The sequence below is a fragment of the Globicephala melas genome, chromosome 1, assembly GCF_963455315.2.
Source record: "Globicephala melas chromosome 1, mGloMel1.2, whole genome shotgun sequence".
Taxonomy (NCBI): Eukaryota; Metazoa; Chordata; class Mammalia; order Artiodactyla; family Delphinidae; genus Globicephala; species Globicephala melas.
In genome coordinates this window covers 138,834,853-138,856,408 of record NC_083314.1, presented here as the reverse complement: position 1 = coordinate 138,856,408, position 21,556 = coordinate 138,834,853, and the positions used below count along the sequence as shown (strand labels likewise).

The window sequence follows — 21,556 nt, the reverse complement described above, 5'->3', positions numbered from 1 at the left end:
CAAGGCATTGACACCTCCTTGGTTTGCTTACTTATTAGATACAAAGGTTGGGAAGGACGGAGGAGTATTTAAAAGCCAGTTTTCAGACCAATGAATCTGAAGAAATTCTCTTTATTGGTCTGCAAGAGGAGGCAGTGGGGCCGGGGAGGAGGCAGAACCAGATCTGATAAAGGGGATTAAATGGCCTTATACATCTGACAGCAAAGAACAGTCCCCACGGGAATCCCAAATCCTGCTGGTGCTAATAAAGTGCACGATATTACTCCGGTAATATAGTGTACAATATAAGGCGTCTGGATGCTGGGGCCAGAGCCACGACCTACATCTTCCGCAAACCAATTTTCTGCTGGGTTGGATGTGTAAAAAAGAATCCAGATACAGATTTTTTTTTTTTTCCTTTGAAAGAAGAATTGCTTCTCTGGCTTTTTTACCTTGGCCTGTCTTCTCCTCCCACCCCCTGCGTTCTCCAAGTGGGAATTACTTCTAATCCGCTCACGGGAGAAATCACCGCCTCCCTCAACTGTGGACTATTATGGGACAATTGGGCCGCTTGTTGGCTTCCCAGTGGCAGTGGGGTACAGGATAATCGGCATAGAATTTGCAATCAGACAAACTAGGTTCAAACCCTCATTCTCCCATTGGTAAGGTGTGTGCCCTTGAGCGAGTTTCCCCTTGCTTCTCTGAGCCTAGGTTCCACAACTACCTCACAGAAGTGCCCTGAGTGCTAGGTACTTCATATTAAGTGCCTAACATGAGGGCTTACGATAGAGGAGGTGTTGAATAAGCAGTAGCGATTAGTAGCAGTGGGAGAAATAGTAGTGGTAGCTTCAATTGGTAAAGCTTAAAAGGCAACCTCATTAAAGGAATCGCACTTTTTTGGCAAGGAGTTTAGGAGGTGAAAGAAGGAAGCTTATTAACAAGATGAACAGCAACAATGCTCTATTTATCTACTCCCAGCCATGGAGCATCTGCTGAATGTGATGCTATGAGCCTTGTTTAAGCACTGAGAAAACACAGACAACAGTCACTCACTTCCACGACCTTGTATACTAGTGGGGACACTAGGAAATGTAACATGCAGCACAGCACATGTTGCATGCTGTCCCTAGTAATTTAACATCAGTTATCTCATTTGACCTTCACAGGACCTTCTTTTTTTTTTCTTTTTTAATCTACCCATTTGGTAGGTTCAATGCAGCTTGATAAATTCACATGTGAGGCAGAGCCAGGATTTGGGGGACCTTCTAACTGCTCTCCCCCAGCTCTTGATTGCTTTGGGCGTGAGCCACTCGGGGATGGTCCGGGCTTGTCCTGTGCTTGGAGCGCTAGCTCTGGCCATCTCAGAATTCAGGACAATTTCCACTGACTACAATTATTCTGTTCAAAAAAATGTTGGAGACCCCCTTAGACCCAGTCCAGTGTGGCACAGGCAAGATGCTATACTAACGTTGCTTGGCTGATAATAGAAGAATAATAACAACAGATATATAATATCTTTCCTTGGTAGCACACTTTTCAGTTCAAAAAGTGCTTTGACAAATGCTGGCACTAGTTTGTTTGCTTTTTACTGTTAAAGGTAGACGTTATTGTCCCATTTCACAGATGTTTAAAAAGGAGGCTTAGAGAGGTTCAGTTTCTCAAAGCCACAAAATAAGTAAGGCACAGAGGCCGGGCTTAAGGTGGGTGTGCAGAAATCCAAGTCTTAGACTCTTCTTGAAATTTGCAGTCATCTGACTCATCAAAGGCATGATGTGAATGCCCTGAGTCTACAGAGTGGGCCATAGTTCCCTCCTCAGAGCAGTTGGAGTGCAATGGAACTGTTAAGAAAAAAAAATGAAAATATCATCTACCTCCTCAAAAATAGTTGACATTTATTGAGTGCTCGCTCAGTGCAAGGCATTCTGCCAAAGGAGTATTTTGTATCATCCTTATGAGGCAGGTCCCAGGATCCTCTTCATTCTACACAGGAGGAAACTGAGGCTTAGAGAGGTGAAGTAACTTGCTCTAGGCACAGGGTGACAGATTTTGAATTTGAACTCAGGCAATCTGACCCACAGACCCTAACGATATCGTCCTTTGTTGACTCCCCGGCACAACCTCCTACCAATGTCTTCTGGAGAAACCCAATATTTATTGACGATATTTACTGATTGCCACCAAGTGTCAGATGTAGCCCTCCATGCTAGTTATATTGACTCATTTCATCCTCACAAGCACCCGATAAGGTAGACATTGCTACCCCATTTTCCAGAGGAGGAAACTGTGGCCAAGAGATGTTGAGGGTCCAAGATTGCAGAACCTGCTAAAAGCAGAATCATTCTAAGACATAGAAACGTCTAGGGAAAAGTTCACTCTTCCTTCCACAACTTCTAAAAGTAAGTAATCTGAAATACACAAAGGAGAAAGGTACAGAGAAGGAAAATGGAGGCCACAGAGCCAAATGGCTATCTGCCGGGTCCTAATCACAAAGCCGTCCAAAATCAGGGAGGGTAGAGTCCTAATCACAAAGCCATCCAAAATCAGGGAGGGTAGAGTTTGCATAAGGCTGGATGAGTCTGGGAAGGCTCTATGGAGGAAGGAAACTCCAGGTGGGCCTTGGAGACTGGAAGAAATGTGGATGGGTCAGGTATTCCAGGCAGGGGAACAGCATATTCAAAATTCAACTGGGGTCTAGAAACAGATTCAAGTAGCAAAGGGGAGCCCTGGTAAAATGGTACGTGGTTGAAGGAAGCCTACTTAGCAGGGTTTAGGCTTGTGTCCAGTACTGTCTACAAGCCCTGCATTCACAGCACACTGAGAGCTCTTTGTTCTCCTCTAGCATGTAGCCCATCAGGAGCCTACGCAACAATGGAAAAAGTCACAGAGAGAAAATAAATGAAGAAGGAAGAGATGCCATATGCATCTCATGTGGGGCCTTCTGGAAGGGAGGAAGAAGCTGGGCGTGCGGGGAGAGAAGAAGAGCTTTAATCTGCCCACAGTGCAAGGTGGTCTCAGCTCTTCCTCCGCTCATCTCTCCCCTTCCTTCCCCTTCCCTCCCAGTATTCTGCATGCAACAGCAAATGTATGAATGCTTGGATGGCTTGGTAAAACACTCTCTGAGATTTATTCCTGTTGGACAGTCTTGTATTCTTTTTTTTTTTCCCCTGCTGACGGCTCTGTCAACAGCAGGCTCCTCTGTGAGGCTGTGAATTTGGAGATCACGTACCTGATACAGACACTGTTGCTTAAAAACCAGACCAAGAAAGGGGACTCCTGAGATCAGGGTGACCAGCAGCCCAATCTGGCCCATGACCTGAGAGTCAGTGAGACCTCAGAGCTTGGTGAAAAGACCGTCTAGGGTGGGGGACAGGGCAGTAGTCCTGTGAATATGATCAATTCGAGGCAAGGATGTGTTGTTACCTGAAGATGGTTCCAGTATTTCAAAAACTAGATCCATTTGGATGAAATCCAACCATGGCCTTGTAGTATTTTGAAGCTCAAGCGTTGAGAAGCCACTAGGATAGTAGGGCACTAAGTGAAAAATGTTTTGTCAAGTGTGAATATCTATATCAATGTAATGGATTATAAATATTACCTTTTTTGTGAAAGGCAGAAAACTGTATATTTCTTTTGTCTATTTTTGGAAATTAGGTACCGGTAAAGGCAAAATCTTAGAAGCATTGAATTTCAGAGCTGGGAAGAAATTCATTCATCACATCAACAAGCCTTTGGGGCTGCATCTGGGAATCAGGTTAGTGTGGGCCCTGAGAAGCTGGAGAGGAACCAGACCCAGGCCCACAGCCCCTTTAACTGCATAAGGAAACACACTCAGAAACTGACTACCCCGCATCAAGGTCTCCCAGCTGGAGAAGAGGGTGGGGAAGCAATGGATTCAAACCAGGAGATTTCAAAGGATTCAATCCAGGAGGCCTGACTTCCAAACCTGTGACCTTCCCCCAAGCTCCTCCGAGCCATGGACCACCGGAATTTGAAATTGCACAAGAAATCTGCATTTCGGCTCCTGGAACACATGACCGTTTCTCACCCCAGATTGTTCTCAGCTCAGTATGAAAACATATAACAGGGTATGAATGCCTGAGTGAAAGAAAGACCTAAACTTAAATTATTCCAGAACGGCGAGCTATTATCAATGATTGACAACCAGTTTCAACTCTCACCAGTAACAGCCACACACAAAGTAAGCCTTCAAAAGGAGCTGGGTTCCCTTCAATTAGCAGAGCTGAAATGAAACCACTTAGAAAATTATACTATTGGGCGACTGGTGGGTTTTAAGCATAATAAGAAAAATAAAGGCTTGGGCTGATGTTTACCATCAGCTCAGCAAGAGACATCAGATTTGCCAGGACTTGGGACCACACATTTTCCTGGAGTTCACGCCTGTCTGCCTCTCTGCCACCGCTCCAACCCTGGATCCATTCATTCTTTCATTCCTTTAGCAAATATTTATTGGTTCCTGACTGCCAAGGACGGAAGCTACAATGTGCAGCAAAACAGATTTAGGCTGTGCTTCCTGGAGCTCTCAGACAAGCCAACAGGATGGCGATCCCTTGTGATGGGTGACATCATGGGGAAAGGCAGGGTGCTCAGAGGCAGAGCAGAGAGAGGGTCCGACAAAACTGAGATTTCACACTGCACAGAAAACAGTCCTGTGGACAAAAAAGAAAAAAAAGCCTGCCCAGCAGGCAGTGTGCTCAGCCACTGGGAGAAAGACAAATGTGGCCAGGGCAGGGGGCAAGCAGCCTTGGAAGGGGGAGAGGGGCGCCTTCTGCTGTGCCTACTTGTCTATTTCCCAGGAGCTGTGGAGTCACAGCCCGGGAAAGCTGGAAGAGCTTCGAGTCACTCAGCACCATTCATTCAACAGACCACATCCCAGCAAGGGCGAAGGCTCAGAAAGGAACGAGAGCAGGGCACACACAGGGACCTGCAAGTGATTCCCTGGGAGCAGACTGCCCAGGCCAGGTGATGGGGGGCCGGCAGTGGGAAGGGCTTGCACTTTATCCTGAGGCAATGGGGAGCCACTGAAGGCTGGGGGCAGAGGAAGTAACACCCTCAGGTTTGGGATTTGCCAGACACCACTCAGAGGCTGAGATACAGAGGCCAGGCTCTGAGTTCTGAATGACTAACTCCAGGGCCTGTGACCTTTACCCAGCCTCATATCTGTGGCATTCCTAGCATCTGTAGGGGCCTGACCAAGGAGAAATGGACAAGAGAAAACAGAAAGCCAGGTATGTATCTGGTTGAAGAACAACTGCAGGACAGACTTGCTTCTCAGACCTGGGTCCCAGTGGAATAGGATACTATTCTAATATTGAAAATTAGATTCTGTATCTGCCTCTGTCTATAACTAGCTGTTTAACACTGGACAAGTCAATGTTCACTGCCCCCTAAGCCTTAGTATCCTCATGTGTGTGATGGGCGGAGGGTTAGGTAGCTAATCGAAAATGATCATTACTAACATTCAGTGAAATCTTACTCTGAGCCTGGTGTCATATCTCATTTCAGGCCTACAAGCACCCTGTGAAGTAGAGATTCAATTATCATCATCTCCATTTTATAGCATGGAAACTGAAATTCGGAGATGTTAAATAGCTTGATGAAGGTCACGAATTAAGTGAGTGCAGAACCAGGATTCGAATCCAGCATTCAAATGCTTAGCCGTGAAAACTTCCTATTTCAAGACCCTCGGAAATTTATTTCACAAGGATTTTCTGAGCACCTAGACTGGGAGGTTAAAAGATGAGGAATCAGAGTCCCCTCAGGGCAGAAGATAGACATACACTCTCTATCAGGTTGGGAGCCCTGAATTCCAGCCCTGGCTGTGTCCGTGAATCAATCTGTACGTAGAGAGTGTGAGGCTGTGTACAGAGGAAGGAGCTGTGACAAAATCATCTCTCTGGGTCTCCTTCTGTACTTTGGACTCCTGCTGTGTCAGTAGGATGTCACAGAGACCCGGAGCTGAGATGACCAACACCTGGCACAGCTCTAACAATGGCATCATCTCCAGTGAACTAACCCCTCAAACTGGCCAGGGCTGGCTGCCCAGCGTGGTCCTTATTGGGTCGATCCAGCTGCCAGGGTCTGGATAGAAGATACCGCTTCGGCCCTCGGAGCCAGGCCATTCACGGTGGACAGAGCAAAGGGCCCGGTCTGCAGAGAAGTTTCCTTGTGGTAGGTTGTGCCATTAGGTCAGGCCTGGGGCCAAAATAAGAGAGAGATGCCCCTGGTGGCAAGCGTAGATAAGCACCACACCGACACACACTCCCACCTCCCCGGGCAACCCCAGGCTGCAGTGTGCCTGCCAATTACAGCTAATTAGCCACCTGTGGGGCAGGGGCGGTGGAAAGGTCAGAGAGAGAGGCTGCGGAGAGGCCTGGGCCTCCCCTTTGCCCCCAGCCCCCTGGCAGCACCTGCAGGAGCAGAGGCCTGCAGACCTGCCCCCCCCCCCACTCCCAGGTGAGCCGCCCAGCTCTGACTGATGAGCCGAGGCCGGTGGTGGAGGGCACGACCTGCAGAGAAATGTTTTCTGCCTCCTTCTAATAAACTTTTTCCCGAGATCCACGGCTGGATTCTCCCGTGAATACAGCCCCAGGTGTCAGGGGAGGGGCGACAGAGGCGCACAGTAACAGCTCATTTAGCAGGGAACAAATGGTCTCCTTTCAGGCCCCAAAATAACACATTATACACTCAGACAAGTGCAGGGGCCCGAGACCGGTGTCATGTGGATTGGAAAGACAAGCAGAGGACACAGCACCCGCTCCTTGGAGAAATCCCCTGACTGATCCCGGGAGGGAAAAAAAAAAAACTCACAAAAACCAAAAAGTGATATTTCTTTCAAACAACCCAGAAGGTAAAATGTGAAAGCATCAGTTAGAATAAAATATTGAAATCAGGATGATGATTAACAGTAATAATAGCTTATACGCGCGTGTGTGTGCAGTCCCCTGTCATTCATAATTCACTTTCACATGCATCATCTCCTTGAAGCTCCACTACACCTTCACGGAGCAGGAAAGGCGAGAAGCAGCGTCCACATTTCCAAGAGAAGGATCTGGGGAGCCTGTAAGCTTAAGCCCACCATCACACAAGCCAGATGTCAATGCCAGAGTCCAAACCAAGCCTTCTTCTTTTTTTAAATTTTTAAAAAAATTGTGGCAGTGAAAGCACCAAATCCTAACCACTAGACCACCAGGTACTCCCAAACGGTCAACTTTATGTTATGTGTACCTGATCACAATTTTTTTTTTTTTTTTTTTGTGCTGTGCTGCTCGGCTTGTGGCATTTCAGTTCCCCAACCAGGGATTGAACCCTGGCCAGGGCAGTGAAAGCCCGGAATCCCAACCGCTAGGCCACCAGGGAACTCCCCAAACCAAGCCTCCTAATTCCAAAGCCACTGCACTTTCCATATTAGGATGTCCGATCCAATCTTTGTTATATTCCTTTTATACTTTTTTGAATCATAATATGTTAGCGCTGGATAGGTCCTTAATAAGCACTGGAAAACTGGAACCCAGAGATGATAACAATATGCTCAGGACGGCACATCAGGTTAGGACTGGGTCCTCGGTCTGCAGACGCTCTCCAGACCCATTTCTGCCCCCTCGACTTCCATTCAGTCCCCAATCACAAGGGATCTCGCTACAGACACCAGTAATAAAAATATTTTCATATTGTCCCCTTGAAAATAGTAGCGGCCAGCAACTAACGTATTTCTTTTTTGACACGAGCCTTTATTTCTAATAAAGCAATAACCTTAATGTGGTGGGAGAAACGAGCACACCAGGAAAGAAGCAGGAGCGCTCCCTGCAAGCAGTAGGGGTTCCATAAATGTTTGCTGAATTGAATGGAGGGAAATAAGCATGGGCCCAACAGGGAAAAGAGAGAAAGAGGAGGTATTCTGCACACACGTAGATGGAAATGCCTCTACTCTGTGTGAGACACTGTGCTGGGAGTTTGGCACAAAGAAGACATTTGCTGCATTCCAAGCTGGTTTCCAACATCAGCTTCAAGCTCCCACTGTCTTTACCTCGTGCGCTCGCAGAGAGAGCACAGTGGGATGTGTGATTCCAGGCAATCCCTTGGAAAACGTTTGACCTTCACTGAAGTTCTGACACTGTTTTCTGTGTCACCTTAGTGCCAATTTTTTTTTTTTTTTTTTTAGGGAAAACTTCTGGAGTTGAGAAAGAAGTATGTAAAGGAGGCAGAACTCTTAGTAAAATGCCAGTGGCAGTGCAGTTACTGCAACCCGATAGCAGGAGGCATTGTCTCACGCTGCCACTGAGCTCACCTGGCAGAGGATTTTCCCTGACGGTGACGTCCATGGATTTCTGTCTGTTTTCACTCCTTCTTTCAATCCACTGGTGGTTTCAAAGTATTTGGGGGAAGGCGCTACAGGACGCAGGAAATGTCACAGATTACCACTTTACACTTTGGTCTAGAAAGGGTTCTAGTGATCACTACTATTTATTGAACACCTGCAATGCTAATGATTATCTTAGAATCAAAAGAATAGCTAAATTTTATTGAATATTTACTATGTGTTCTACGCTAAACACTTTATTATATTTAGCCTTCATACAACAACCCTCCAATGTTTAAGTTGCCAAAGTTATATAACTAACTGGTGCAAAGTCAGATTCCAACGTCAAAGTCCACGTTCTTTGTCGGTACTCTACCATTCATTATTCTATTCATTTGCACAACCACTGTGTACCAGGCACAGTGCTAGCTACTGGGATACAGAGATAAAAGATAAACCCCATGTTTTTAGGAAGCTCTCAGGAACTCGAGCGGTCAGATAAACTAAAGGGTGCTAAGTGTAGTCACAGAAGGGATTGCTGGGTTCTTTGAGCATATCCAGGAGGGAAGCCTAAGCCAGTCTAGGAGGCACTGAAGTAGATTCCCAAAGGAAATGATGCCTCGGTCTTAAAGGGTCAGCAGAAGGCTGTCACACGAAGGATGGCATGGAGAGCAGATCACTCATGATGGGCAGAGTGGGGGGCAGCAGGCACTGAGACACAGAGGCATGGGAGAGCATGGGCAAGTTCAAGGGTCTTCTAAGTAGTTCACAAGGGACTGCAACCAAAGGAGAGAGTGAAGTAGTGAATGAATAGAAGACTGGAGAGGAATGAGGCTGAAAAACAGGATAGAATCCAAGAAGAGGCTTTCTGTCACACTAAGCGGTTTAAGTTTTATCCTGAAAGCCAAGGCAGCCCCTGAGGGTTTGTACACAAGTGTGTGCTGTTCAAGGGGAAAGCTTACTGCCTACTTCCACTCCACTCTCCAGAAGGGAAAAGCAGGGCCGCAACACTTCCATCCTCTCTCCTCAAAGGAAAGGGACTGATTTATCTTTTGGGTGAAATCAGAAGAGAACCAACATGTGTGGCTATAGCAGATGTGGTCTCTCTCGGCACCATTCCAACTCCATATTTGCATTTCTTATCCTTCTGCACGAGACCCAGAAAGGACTACAGGGTGCTCTAGGGACCAAGCAGACACACTTGCATGAGGGTTGGAAGGAGGAAGAGAAAGATAGGCAGTATCTGCTATGTGCAAGGAGAATAACTCTTCTGGAGCAGCTCAGATGAAGATCCTCCTGTCTCCAGCTCCAGTGTCACCTCCACCCTATTATTCCATGGTGTGGTTGGGCAACCGCGCTGACATCCAAGCTTGGCCCCTCCCAGAATGCTATTGGCTACCCAACACCCATTAATAAATCCCTTTCTGTTTAAATTATGGCATCTGCAAATAAGCACCTAATTGACACAATAGAACAGCTCCTTTCCTTCTGTCATTCAGAGCTTTCTGACCTCAGAAGATCCTCATTCACTGCTCATCCATGAAATAAGCCTGTGAGGCCACTTGTGCTCCTACAGGGGAAAGGGAAACCTGTTGATATCCAGCTCACACCAACTTAAAGAGGAAGTTCGGGAGGCCTGACGTAGCTGCACAACCTAAATTCTCCAATCAAGCGTTAACAGAAATAAGATCCAGTTTCATCTTTTTAACTCCAGTATTCAACTCCCATGTGGTCTTTAACTTGGAGAGAGAAAGGGCATGAGTAACTATGATCTCTCAAAACCTTCCCCCACCAAAAAAAAAAAAAAAAAAGACATCACATTTGTGCTTTGGAAGCAGGGAAACCAGTTAGAATCAGCCATTTGGCTGGAGCAAACCCAATTCCAGAGTCAGCCTGGAGTAAGGGAAGGGATGGATGCTTCTGTGTTAATCAGAAAAGCAATGGGAGCCCATGGGGTACAGAAACTTCAGCTGTGAGATGCAATCTGTTGATTACCAGGAAACCCTTTTTGCAAAAGAGGTCTTAATCTCAAACTCTCAGCTCACTTGTATTATTTGCAGGGGGCTGATTTGCCCCTCGACACTCACAGAATTGCCCAACACACCTGCTTCCAAAGCATGTGGTCGCCACACCTGAACCTCTTAGAGCTGAAAATGAATAAGAAATTGGAATAACTAACCCTGCGTGGAGCCCTAAAGGACTAGACAGGACAGGAGCTAAATTAAAGCAGTATCAGCCAGGAAGCCTAAAGGTTTCTAGTCCCTGAACCTCTTATTAGCATGCTCAATTGTCCCCTCCCTAAAAAACAAGGAGAGAAAGATTGCAAATAAAGCTGTCCTTGTTGACTAACTAGTGTACACTCTATTCAACAATGGGAGGTAGTGAGCAAAAGAATAGGTGATGATGGCACTCAAGGGCTGGCAACCCTATGAGAAAGCTGTGGCGACACGGGGAATGACGGGAGTAGGTGTGGCTGAGGCCACCAGAGGACCCACCAACATACCTCCTCCCCATCCTCTAGCATAGCCCCCAATTCTGACACATGGCCACCCAGAATAAAGACAGTACTCTTTAGCCTCCCTTCTGTTAGGAGTGGCCAGTTGACTAGGGTCTGGCCAATGAGGGTGTAAAAAGAAATTATGCGTCCAACTTCTAGCCATGCCCTTGAAAGAAATGGGGAGGTCCTCCCAGCCACCTAGTTTGAATGAGGAGGTTGTGATGTCCCATCGTGGTTGATGAGGATGACCGCGAAGTCCTAGGGATGGAGGAGAGACAAGCTAGAAGAGCTTGGCCCCTGTATGATTTCACAGCTGGGAGCTGCTCTAAGCACTCAGACTTTTACAAGACTGAGATATCTACTTCCACCATTTTAAAGACACTTTTAAGTTGCTTTACTTGGTGTCTTGCCTGCATGCACTTGGACCGATATTCTAACTCATTGAAATGGCATGCCAACACTTCACTTATCCAGCAATTTCACTTTTCCAGAAAACAGTTATAAACAAAGATAGAAACAAAAAACACCCCCAAGCAGCCAAACATATTTTCACTGGCAGCTGGTGCACTTTATTCATAGGAATAACACCCTGGCCAAGACTTGGTTGGTGCTTACGGACCCACAGGAAGGGAGGAAGACTGCTTTCAGAGGCAGATAGACTGACAATATCAAGACATGCTGACACAATCTGACAGTGAGGGAAGAGACTACAAAGGTATAAAAAATAGATAGGAGAATTTAAAATCCGTACATCCATAGGTCTAGGGACACTCATATATACGGGCAAACAGTCCTGCATGTCTAAATAGCCCGTAAGAATACAAAATGTATAACCTGACACAGTAGTTGATGTTCAAAATGATACTTCTGAGTCATAATCTATTTTAAAAGCAGGGAAGTATGTAATTCACTTACAAATAGTTTCAAAATATTGGTCATCTTGAAACTTCGCTTATTTGAAACATCTCAGTCTATGTGGTGCCCCACCCATAAATTATTTCATACAATTCAATGTTAAATGAAATACATTTGGATATCACACTTGTAGTCAGTGTTAAAGCCATTCATTCTGAACCCTCGCTTTTTCAGGACTCACCCTGAACGTGATGTCCTAGAGATGAATCAGACTTATCGTTGCTGTCTAGTAACCCTTGGTCTAGATTTGACATAGACAAATAAAGAGATCATTATAATACTAGATCAAACCTCTAAGGAAGGAAAATCAGATGTAATGTAGATGAAAGAAAAAAGATTACTATCTATAATCTAAAAGAAATCCTTATAAAATGATAAGACAAATCATCCAAAGAAAAATGGGCAAAGACAATGAATTAGTTGTCTATCAAGAAGTGAATCCAAATGTCCAATAAATGTGAAATGATGCTCTTCCTTGGTAGACATCAAGAAAATACAAAGTAAATAGCAATGAGATATCACTCGTTACTTATCAGGTTAGCAAAAGCAAAAGAGAATGATAGTATACTGTTGGCAAAGATGCAGGGAAATATTGCTTCCTGCATGCCAATGGAAATGAGAATTATTATATTTTCTTTGGAAAGATATATGGTACCACCTACTAAAACTTTAAAAAGCATACATCCTTTGACTCTAAAGTATTAGTTTTGGGAATCATAAAAGTTACAGCATCAACAGATACTGATAAATGTACAAAGATGCTTATTTCAGCATTGCTTGTAAAAATTAGTGGAACAGGGCTTCCCTGGTGGCACAGTGGTTGAGAGTCCGCCTGCTGATGCGGGGGACGTGGGTTCGTGCCCCGGTCCGGGAGGATCCCACATGCTGCGGAGCAGCTGGCTCCGTGAGCCATGGCTGCTGGGCCTGCGCGTCCGGAGCCTGTGCTCCGCAACGGGAGAGGCCACAACAGTGAGAGGCCCGCGTACCGCAAAAAAAAAAAAAAAAAAAAAAAAATTAGTGGAACAAGAGTAAACGCCCATCAGAAGAGAAATTGTTGAAAAATCTGTGGTATGTCCATAACACTGAAACTTATACAGCCATTGAAAAGAGTGACATATCTATATCAACTGACTGGGGGAGGGCTGCAGGGGAATAGTGTTTAAAGTGATAAAGGCACTATGTCAAGGAATGCATATATGATCTCATGTTTTAAGTCAGTGACAAAAATCCCTATGTTTGTATATGTGTGTGTATGAACATATATAGGAGTTTAGAGGAAGACATGGAAGGCATCCTGGTTGTTAGTTTGAGGGGCAAGGGAGAGTAAATAAGTAAATGACTACATTAAAAAATAGATGTCCAGGATAAAAAGTAAACAGTTTGCATAATAAGGCAGAGCCAGTAAACGTATATCTATCTACATACGCTAACATATGTGTCTAAAGAGATAAATGAAAGGATGATCACCAAATTTTAGGCAAAATAAATAACTGGAATTTCAAGCGACTTTTACGAGCTTCTAAAGTTTCTTCTATACTTTTGCATTTCTTACAATGAATTTGTTTTATTTATATGATTTGAAAAATTAATAAAGTGATAAAAACAACCCATGTCAGGGCTGGTCAATATTGAGTGGCATTAACGAAGAAGCCTTCACGTGGGGCATGATACCTGAACTCAACTTCAAGATTCTACTGGATTGGGAGGAGACTTGAAAAAGGAGGGTATTGCAGGCAGGAAAAACTGTAGCAGTATGGAGGTGGAAATAAAAATGGGGACTACCCTCAGACATCCACCTCATCTGGAACAGAAGATAAAGAACAAGCAAATGGCTGGAGTTCCATAACCACAGTAAAACCAAACAGATAAGAAGTATAAGTGGCCACCGTAATGCATGTACAAAAATGTGATTTCTTGAGTTAACATTAACAAATGAAAACAGCTTGGTTTCTCCAAGTGCTGTAAAGTGACAAATATTTTGAGTTCTTAGGACTCTGTCCATGGTGACACCATGTGTTTCAGTCAGATGTAAACTTCAGTTGGGTAACATTTTCTTTTTAAACCCTCCTTCCTGTCAGTTTCCAATTCGGCTATAAATATTTGCTAGCAGAAAAAAATGTCACTACAAATCTAAGCTCAAGCTACCCAAAAAAATGGTCATTTTGAAACAAGAAGAAGTCATATTCTGCATATTAATTAAACAAGAAGTCTCAAGACCTAGGGATCAGAGCTCATTTAAAAAAATTATTATTTATTAAAAGCTTATGAATGCAAATGAATTCTTTATTTAGTATTCATTCTTATTTAATTCTGTCCCCTTTGAGACAGAAACTACATGTGCTTTGCTGATAAAGTGAAAGGTTGTCTGATGTCACGGGGTCTCCTGTCATCCACAATATGGCTGTTTATGTCATGAATGTATGTATTAATGGTATAGGATTCTTGCACTGTCACCAGCAAAGAGCCCGACTGATAGTCACTTTATTGCTCAGGCCAACCAGGGTCACAGAGCAGCTCAAGGTAGGCATTTTCAACCAGAAAAGCACTCCCCTCACTCTTTCACAAGATACCTCTTGTTCTCTAAGTGGAAGTTAAAATTACAAGAGCCCAACTTTCCTATTCCCTTCACCATATTAGGAAGCATGGCGGACAATATTATTATTCCATTTCCAGGGAATTGAAAGAGATGCAGGGAACTATCAGGTAACCCTTCATACACCTGACAGCGAAACAGGAGAAAAAACTCAAGTCCCTGAAACTTAAAGCCTATGTCTTTTTAGACAGTGATCCTCTGAATATTGGGCTAACAATGAAAAAACAAAGTAAGAAAATTTTCATCATTTCAAGATCTGCTGGATTTTAAGAGCAGCAACAAGGATCAGTGGAAAAAACAGAGACTGGAGAACAAAAATGAGAACAGATGCTAAGACCATACACATGGGGTCCAACCCCAGTTCTGCACTTACTGGCAATGAGACTCTCAGCACTTATTTAACCTCAGTGCGCCTCAGTTTCCTTCTATAGAAATACGGGGTTGCTCTGAGAATTAATGGGATAACATATGAAAAGCGCCCATAAGCACAAATAGGTACAAGTAAAGAAAATTGTTATGGAGGCAGCAACAGTGACAACAATGATGACAAAGGTGGTGATGATGATGATGATGCTGACGATGATGGTAATGGTTCCACTGCTAAGTAACTCGAAGACCTTAAACAGGTCCCAGAATCTTACACACTTGAACAGCAAAGAGCACAGACTACCTGTGCGCAAATCTCATTTCTACGACTTAGCTGCATCTCATATTCCTTATTTGTAGAGTGTGAAGATAAAACAAGTTAGTCCATCTCAAGTGTGCAGAGCAGCACTTTGCCCAGAGGAAATTTTTGCCTCTCTTAAATAAAGCAGTTGGAGAAAAGGATCTACAAGTTCAAGTTCTATTATATCACCTGGTCAGGATTTCCAGTCCAGAAGAAACAGTGTGGTTAAAAAAAAAAGACTACAGTCTCTAGAGTCAGAAAGAATTGAGTTCAGATCCAAGTTCTGAAATGCACTACCTAGGTGAGCTAAGACAAGTTAATGTCTCTGATTGATGGTTTCCTTCTCTATTCATTAGAATCTCAGCAAATATTTGATACTTATTGTACCAGGCACTGTTCTAGGTGACATATATCAAGCATCCATTAACGGGAGCTGTACCCCACCCGGAAGGCAGGTGCTAGAAATGCCAAGTTCTGGAGGCCTCCAGCACCCACTGCCTCAGTGACAAAATATCCCAACACCAAAGTTTCAAACCATCCCATTAGGTTTTGTAGCATAACTATGTCCACAGTTGCCCACCAAAGTCTCAAGTAACTCCATTCACGATTCTGGTGCAGAAGACTTCAGACATGCAGATGAGCAGACAAAAGGGTCCCAGGATGCAATGGTCCCAGGAAATGTGGACCCTGCCAGTGCTGAAGTCCCCAGACATAGCACCAGCAACGACCACCCCTTTTCAGGAAGCAGCCCTACCAACCGGGCTTCTTCTGTCCCATTGAGTCATGCACTGAAGGGAAAGCAGAAGTTTCACTGTCCCTTTCTGGGATCAACTCTCACATCTAAGAAAAGGGAATGAGCCTTGGGCCCCAGTCCCGGGTCCTTCCTGGCTCTAGGGGCTCAGCCAAGTCATGTTAACTTCTCCCGTGTGTCTCCCTTTCTCATCCGTAAAAGGATAATGACACCTGTGAAGACGTGGGCTAAGGGCTCCATAGACTCTTTTTTTTTTTTTTTTTTTTTTTTTTTTTGCGGTACGCGGGCCTCTCACTGTTGTGGCCTCTCCCGTTGCGGAGCATAGGCTCCGGACGCGCAAGCTCAGTGGCCATGGCTCACGGGCCCAGCCGCCCCGCGGCATGTGGGATCTTCCCGGACCGGGGCACGAACCCGTGTCCCCTGCATCGGCAGGCGGACTCTCAACCACTGCGCCACCAGGGAAGCCCTCCATAGACTCTTAAGCTCTGAGCAAGTACTGGGCATATATAAAGCTAAGATGCTTTTCCTTTTGGTGCCCACAGATCCACTCATGGAATAATAGAGTGTAAAGAGCAGAGGCAATAAAATGAAGGAGGCCTGGGTTTGAATCTGGACCCCACTACTCCTTCCCTCTCCAATCTGGCCAATTTATATAATCTCTTGGAGCCTAGCTTTCTCTATCTGTAAAATAAGGACTACAATACCAATCACATAAGGCTATTATGAAGATTAGTAAAGCAATTTATTTAATGTAATTAAAAATTAAACCAAACTAATATGTGTTCGTTTATTCCATATTTGTTGGGCACTTACTACACGTACAACTCTGCATTAGGCATTATTGGCATATATATAGATATACTGTATACTGCATAATCCCTGCATATGATCTAGCTAGGAAAATATGATATAAGACAAAGGTCAAGAAGACATGCAAGTATTTAATAACATGTGCATTAAAAATAGAGGATATTTAGGTGTGGGGGGGGAGGCTGACACTTTTTACACACTTCTGTACCATTTGAATTAAAAAAGTTTTTTTGTAATCAAAATAAAGAAAAAATATAAAAATAGTGAAAGCAAGATAAAATAAGAAATAAGTGAAAAGATGTTACAAATGTTAATCATCCTTTAGAAGCTCTTAAAGTGAATGTATTCATTGACCATCACTCACATAGCTTTGTGCCCATCACTGTGTTATATATACCTTGAGACTGAAGAGGTGGATAAGTTATCTTCACTTAGAAAGAACTTACAATCTACTGGGAGAGACAAACACATGAATAGTATTGATACTTCCAAAGAAGTGTGTTAAGAGTGCTAAGGGAACACAGCTTCCTGAGGGAAAGGGATCTCTGAGTGCACGTGACTTTTGAGATAGATCCTGAAAGATGAGTGGACTTTACCAGGTACAAGAGTAGGAGGTATTTTCCAGACAAGGAAAGAAGGTTGCACCTGCAAAGGTACGAAAGCCGTGTGTAGTATGCACGTGAAATGTGAGTGTAGTGTGTGTATGTGTGTGTGTGTGTGTGTGCGCGTGAGAGAGAGAGAGAGTATGTGGCGATGCTGTGTATATGAGGGTATGAGTTCGTTTATGAGTGTGCATGTGTGTGGTGGTGCATGTTTGTGTGTATGTGCGTGTGAAGCCCATTAAGAGAAAGCAAGAAGTCCAGGCTATGAAAGGCCTTGAAGGCTATGGTCAGTGATTTGAATAACATGCTTTAGGCAACAAGGAAACTTTGATGTGTTTTGATCTGGGGAGTACCATGATCAAAGCTACCCTAACCATAATCCTAACCCTAACCCTTTAGAAAGACGATGTCACACCTGTAGAGAGGGACCATACTGGAGGCCAGGAGATGAGTTGGGAGGCTCTGAGGATGGTGTGGACTGGAGTCAAGGAGGCTGGAGCAGAGAAGACAAGTTGGAATAATTGCCCCATCACTCTCAGTTCTGGGAGGCAGGTAAGAATGTTTACTACACTCTCCTTCATTTTTCTTCTTTCCCCCAATGTTAAATAAATTAAGAATGCACGATTTTTAAAAAGTTGTCAATTCTGTGGAAGACAGATCTAAAACAAAGGAATACCTCCCCTCCAAAGTTGTTCTGACACCCAGCCTGTCCGAATGGAGTGTCCCAGCTTGACCCAAATAGGAGTAGGCTCTCGAGGCACAAGCAAACAGACCCCCTTCCGAGCTCTGACCCCATACTGACAACTGGAGTTCCGGCCAAGGAAGAAACAAGAAACAGAGCTAATGGCTTTCTGTGGCACAATGTTTATTTCATAAGCAATTATCTGATGATGTCAACGCTGAAGTCCAGGCTGTCTAACTGCAACGAGTCTTTCGCAGTTTGGGGTTTTCCTTCACATTTTAGAAAAGCCATATGATAAAACAAAACTTTGCTTTCAGGGGGCCCTTCTTTCCCCCTCTCCGTACTAGAATTCCTCCTCTGTTTTCCCTCTCTGCCTGTGTGTCTCCTCTTCCTCTGCCTCCCCTCCCCCTTTTCCACTGTCTGGCTGTATGTGAAGTCTGGGGCTGTCTCTGTCTCTCTAGCTCTCTTACTACTGTCCCCCTGCCTCTTCCTCTTTCCCTCTTTTCTCTCTCCCTTCCTTCTCCGCCCATATCCCTTCTCACTATATAAAAAAAGCTTCAATTTTAGAACAGGAGCAAGGCCTTTTCTAGCACAAGAGTCAGAGCAACAAATATGGTCACAGTAAGGTGACTAGCTGAGTCCAGCTTCAAAAAAAAAAAAAAATCTTGAAAAAGAGAGAGGACTGAATGGTGGCCCTTGATTCCGAGGAAGGCAGGTGGAGCCTATAGGTCCTACTTGTCCCTGGACACCAGTTTTCACTAGGCAGTTTTCCAGGTGGACAATTCCTATTTGTTAATAAGCCCCAGCCAGTCCCCATCCCTTTCTAATGGGAGTGAGGTGACACGACCGCTGCCACACTGCACTGCTTAGTTACTCCTCTGGATCAGCTCAGAAAGGAAGAAAAGCCATAAAAGTCAGAACCAGCTAAGGTCAGTACTGCGGGGGATCTCAGAGACCACCTGTTCCAACCTGATCAGGTCACTGGTGGAGAGACTGGGTCCCCAGCTTGCTAAATACCAGGGGGACCCATTATTAGAAAACCCAGACCTAGGACCTGTTGCAAAAATCCCCCTACCCTGGGAACACCTCTAGGTTTTTGCCTTCTGAACAAGAATCCACGATACAGGATCCAGATGTATCAACAGATAGAAGAGGATTAAAATAGAAACAGAAAGGGGTTAAAATACACACGGGTGCACATCAGAAATCCACTGCATGCTCCCCTCAAGAAGGATTTGAGCATCAAAGTCTGCTGAAGATGGGGCTGCAGAGGTGGAGGGCTCTAAGCTCTGAGGACCTTTTTAATATGGCTGTATTGTAATACTGCAGCGCCAAACCCCGCCAGTCATTCCAAAAAAGCAAAAGGAAGCCCCGCTCGGCAGCAAGAACTTCCCAGCCCTGGAAACAGACTGCCTCCGTTTGGCACCCGTTTAATAACCGCTATACTGAACACAGGCAGGGGAAATGTGTATCCTTGGAAGGCACAGCACAGGAACCTCCCTTTGCTACAACGCGATTCCTCAGACATGAACCCGAACTCAGCCTCTCAGAGCAACGGCAAAGCCACGGAGAGGCGATTTACAGACTAGAGCCCATCAGAGATAAGGGGGATGGGGAAGGCACGCAGGGGACACACCTTTTCTGAGCTGTTTGAAACATGCTGCCTGCAAAGTCCTCCCAGAGTCTGCTGCCAAGGGTTACTTTCCTCGGCAAAAACTGATTCTCTCTCCCCACACCCCCTCTGTCTCTCTGTCTCTCTGTCTCTCTGTCTCTCTCTCTCTCTCTCTCTCTCTCACACACACACACACACACACACACCCCGCAACCGCCGCGCCCACCACACATTTGAATCTTTTTCATCTTAAATTCCCAGAAATTCCCTGATCAGCCCTATCTTTTCGGAACAGCCCATCCACCTGGGCTGGATTCCCACCTCATCACCAGGGAAAGCCTGGAGAGCCGGGCATAATTATTTTCCTACAAGGTTATGCCTAATTGGCCACTAACCTAATTGATTAATCATCTCATTTTTCAAGGCAGCATCAAAGAGCCAAGCTGAGTGGGGAGAGAGAAAACATGCGTCCGGATGGTATATGGGGTAAAATTACAGTGAGGGGGAAAGACACGACCACCACCCCTGCCAGCCCCAGCCAGCTTGCCTGGTTTCTGGACACAGAGGTGGCCAGAAAAGAACAGAAAACCCAAAACGTGCTGGGAAACTCGCAAAACCTCGGAAGGACCGAGCTGGGAGCCTCGACGCCACCCAGCCAGCCTGAGTGCAGCCGCCTCCGACGAGTATGAAGTTGTTTCCCCCGGGCCGGGAAGGGTTAAATGGCTGAGTGCCAACCCAGCCACGGCCGGCTTCGGGGGAGCCAAAGCCGCTAGTCTCAATGTCGGGGAGTCCGCGTGGAGGCCCCCCGGGGGTCGCCCTCTGGCTGCGGCAACTTGCGCCGCGCGGGGCCCTCGCCCAGCCTTTGCGCGCCGCCCAAAACTTTGCGCACACTGCAGCCAACGCCGCCCGCCTCGCAGCCAGTCCCGCGCCACGAAGTGCCCTGGGCCGCCCCTCAGCAGCCGCCGCTGCCGGGCTTCGGCTCCGGACTTTTCCCCGCTGCTTCCGATTCCCACCCAGGGGCTCCCTCGCGGCTGCGGGAGCTCGGCGCGCGCCCGCCCTGCGCTGGGCTGGCTGGCGGTGCGGGCGCTGCGTTTCAGATCACCACCTCGCCGGACCCGGCGGCGTGCTACCCCGCCCCGCCCCGCCCACCCCGAGCCTCCCACGCCGGAGCGGGCGAGCGCAACACCTCTCACCTTCCCCGCCCGCCGCCGAGGACCACACTCTCCGCTTAGCCCTCTTGACTCACCCTCCGGATGCAGCAGGAGAGGGCGAGGGGTCTCCGCTTTTGTTCCCTGGGGCTGGCAGGTCCGTTTGGGGCCAGGGCGCGCAGGAAATGCCGCGAAGGTGTGTATCCCGGACGGGGATGCTCACTCCCAGCAGCTCTGCCGGCAGCAGTAGTGGCGGTGGCAGCGGCGGCAGCGGCAGCAGTAGCAGCAGCAGTGGAGATTGTGCCGGCTCTCTGCAGGCCACATCTTTCATACCTTATACATCACTACCGCATTCCCCCGAATAGGGGAGCCCCACAGCATTTCGCCACCTAGCGCAGAATGCAGGCGCCGGCAGCAGTGGCGAAGCCAGATCCGACAGGACAGGAGCACCGCTGGAGGGGTGAAGGACCTCAGTATCCACTGATAGGTTCCCTCCCAGCTCCGATCACAGCGAGGCCTAAAACTTGCAGCCATTCCGCAGTGCTCACCTTCTGGGACTGTCCGCTTTCCAGAGAAGTCTGGACTTCAGGCCAAGTAATAAGGATTTATCAGAGGAAGCCCTCCCTGAGCTGCCGCCGAAGTCTTGGTCCGCACATGCTTTTACACTGCCTCATCCTCACTGGAGTCTTCACACACGAGGCTTTGCAGCAGCAGACACACACTCTCTTGCACATGCAGAATCCCCAGAGACGCATTTCTGTGCTCCCCACCCCATCCAGTGTGTGGGCACAGGAACAGGCAGACAAGAGTTGCAGTTGCAGTTGTGTGACCCTCAGAAAATTGGCAGATGAATGATGAGGCTCCATTTCTTCATCTGCAAAATGGGAACCAGATTATCTGTCTCGTAGCATTATTGTGAGAACGAAGTGAGATAAACACAGACCTTGACAAAGGTTAAGTGACAGCAAATGAGAGGACTTTTC

At 46.2% G+C, this 21,556-nt stretch overlaps 1 protein-coding gene across 2 annotated transcripts in view; it reads right to left on the bottom strand.

The window, feature by feature from the left end:
- DAB1 (DAB adaptor protein 1) overlaps positions 1-20,884 on the bottom strand; it is a 1,173,077-nt gene extending 1,152,193 nt beyond the window's left edge. The window contains exon 1 of one of the 2 annotated variants that reach the window (XM_060305030.1): positions 20,672-20,884. The gene's annotated coding sequence lies outside the window, so the exon portion shown is untranslated. The remainder of the gene's footprint in view (positions 1-20,671) is intronic. The other variant, XM_060305010.1, reaches the window with a different exon arrangement.
- Between the last annotated feature and the right edge of the window lie 672 nt (positions 20,885-21,556).